Source organism: Capsicum annuum, chromosome 3, assembly GCF_002878395.1.
Source record: "Capsicum annuum cultivar UCD-10X-F1 chromosome 3, UCD10Xv1.1, whole genome shotgun sequence".
Taxonomy (NCBI): Eukaryota; Viridiplantae; Streptophyta; class Magnoliopsida; order Solanales; family Solanaceae; genus Capsicum; species Capsicum annuum.
The window spans coordinates 95017322-95020180 of NC_061113.1; the positions used below are offsets into that span (position 1 = coordinate 95017322).

At 31.2% G+C, this 2859-nt stretch overlaps 1 long non-coding RNA gene across 1 annotated transcript; it reads left to right on the forward strand.

Moving 5' to 3' along the window:
- The first annotated feature begins 1136 nt into the window (after positions 1-1136).
- On the forward strand, positions 1137-2366 carry LOC124897289. Its single transcript, XR_007054023.1, has 2 exons — positions 1137-1967; positions 2101-2366. It is a non-coding gene; the product is annotated as an uncharacterized LOC124897289 (long non-coding RNA).
- Positions 2367-2859: the final 493 nt, after the last annotated feature.

Genomic DNA, 2859 nt, shown 5'->3' on the forward strand with positions numbered 1-2859 from the left:
TTTCAACATCAATGTTGGGTGTCTATGAGGATGGTGGTAAAAATCATTTGTGGGTGTTGATGGTAAAATTAGAATGGAGGAAATGAATTAATAGTCAATTCAAAGATGAATTTGGTTGCTGAAAACATTGAGGGAGTTTGATTGAAGGTTGAAATGACATTTAATTGAAGCAAAATCTTAATTTAGTGTCTTTATGATTGTTCTCTGGTGGTGTTAATGGTGGAGAATGAAAAAAATCGGAGGGGGGCATTTTTTTTTTATGTTTGTCTCTTGATCCTAGTCTTTAAGAATTGAACCCCAAAGAGTTGAATGTTGAGGAATCAATAGTGTTTCACGATGTAATTACTAATAACGAGAAGAAAAATGTGGTTGAAGAAGAACGTCCAGAGTAGGATGAAATTCAATTCTTTTCAAAGACAATGATGAAAGTTACCGAGGGTGGGGGCTGAAAGAGGAGAAAGAAAGAGAGGGATAGAGAGACGGGTGGGGTGGTCCGAAGAAGAAAGAATATGGGGGTGGGGGCATTATACATACATACATATAATATATATATATATATATATATATATATATATATATATATTATTTAAATATTTTTTTCCCCCCCCCCCCCCCCCTTCTTTACAAGAATTCAAATTAAATGTGATTTTAATTTGTTATAAAAGATAAGATTCTAGTATCATGATTATCTTATAACTGACATACTAAAACATCTATAATTTATAATCTATATCTATATCTATAATCTATATCTATAATTTATAATTTATATCTTTTATCTATTAAAAGTGTGAAGATCCTTAGAAAAATGATTTGAACTTTGTGCCCTTCATTAAAATATTCCTTTTTAGACAAAATTGTCTTTTTACTTTTTATTCTATAATTATAATTTAATTATATATATAATATCAACTAAACTATTGAATCCTAAAATATATAGAAGGGACTAAAATATTACTCCTTAAATAATACGCAAATAAGGAAAACTCTAAATATAAACGAATTTAAATTAAAAAAATTGAAAGTGGCCAAAAAAAGAACTCATAACCACGGATAGAAATTATAATTGTGTGTCTGTATATATATATATATATATATATATATATATATATATACAAATTGTCAAAACCCTAAATTACTCTAAAACCTCTGTTCGCACAGTTATACTCTTGCAGTTTCCATCTCCGACCGAATTGGTGGTATCATATCAAAGATGGAGTTCCTATATCCGGAAGGTCTTTGTTTATATGGTCGCCGTTTCATGGAGTTTTCTTTCTCTCCTTACACATACAACACGACTTACACTTCTTTCTTTCTACTTGCATTATTATTCTGTTAATATACTTTTTTTACCTCCAACTGATCGTTTTGTTTACTCTGATTATTTATAGTAATGCCTCTTTTGAAATTGGTATATAATACCAAGAGTAGTTATTACTGCAGTTTATGGTCCTAGGGAGGTAAATTCCAAGTCTTACTCAATCTGTCGATTCGATTCTTTTTATGTTATCAATCAAATTATTTGTTGTTCTTTGGCATTAATCAAAATAAAATTTGTTAGTGATAACATATTTCTACATTTTCTTCCTATCTTGATTTTGATTCAAATTATCTTTTTGCATTCATTATCGTCATATTTTTTTGGGAGTTCTTTGGATTCACGACAACTGCAAAAAAGAACAAGCCACAATTCTTGGTTGATCAGAATTCAATACTCCAGAGCATGAGAGGACCTGAATTTGCAACTACATTTGGTTTTTGTGAACAGAGGTTTAGGAGGACTTTGGATGCTTAATATGAGGCGGTAATTTTGCCGCCGACTTTGGGTTTCTCCCTTGGAGGAGGAGGAAGATGGGGAAGGAGGAGGAGAAAAGTGTGATGAAGATACCACAATTGATTAAGAGCTTAGGCAATGACATGATCATGGAATTTGCTTAGGTTTATTTTGAAGCTTTTTGTTCTTCTTGGTATGTGTTGTTTGCTTTTGTCCGACTTTTGTGAATAAGAACATCAATTTAGTTTTCTTCTCGTCTCTTTATTTATTATTTGTCCTCTTTATTTTTGTTAATAAAATTTTCTCCATTTGTCTAAATTTTGTAGCTTATAGAGACAAGTTGGTACGCGCAAGACATGCAAATCTCAAACTGCTGCAGTTCGAGGTTCAATCATCATGAACAAAAATTGTAATTTTTGTTTAAACTATAGAACATATGGAAATTTATAAATAGTGTTCTATAAGAAGTTGATTTAATGTTGGTATATTTTACTTCCTAAAATATATGGTAGGTTTTACTTTGTATTCAAAAAGGAGTCCTAAAATATTTGATTAGAAGAAATGATGAAAATATGATGTTTTTCTTTTCTTGCTTTTGGGGTTCTTCGAGTTGTTCGTCAACGTATAATTAACTGTATCTTGATTAACTTCTAGGGCATTTCTCGACGTGAAAGGTCCATTAGGTCACATTTAATACCTAGGAAAGGGTAATTTCTTAGTCCATGGCAAAAAAAAAGTTTGCCTAGAACGCTGACCATGATAGCTGGTGGAACAAGGATAACTCCAATGTATCAAGTGATTGCAGTCAATCCTGGAAGATCCAAAGTTATATTCTATTCAAGGAATAGCAGATGTATGGGCAGAGCAAATATACCAGATAGAGTTTAAATTGATATGTTATACAAGAGTCAAAAACAGAAGGATGAAAGTACAACATTGGCTTTAATTTGTTACAGAAGCCATTCTAAGAGAACATATCCCAGTGCCGTCTCACATAATATTAGCACTAGCTTATGGTTATTAGTATTTATAATTTGGATCTATAAATAAGTAACAGATATAGTCTTTTGGACAAGCAAGATATG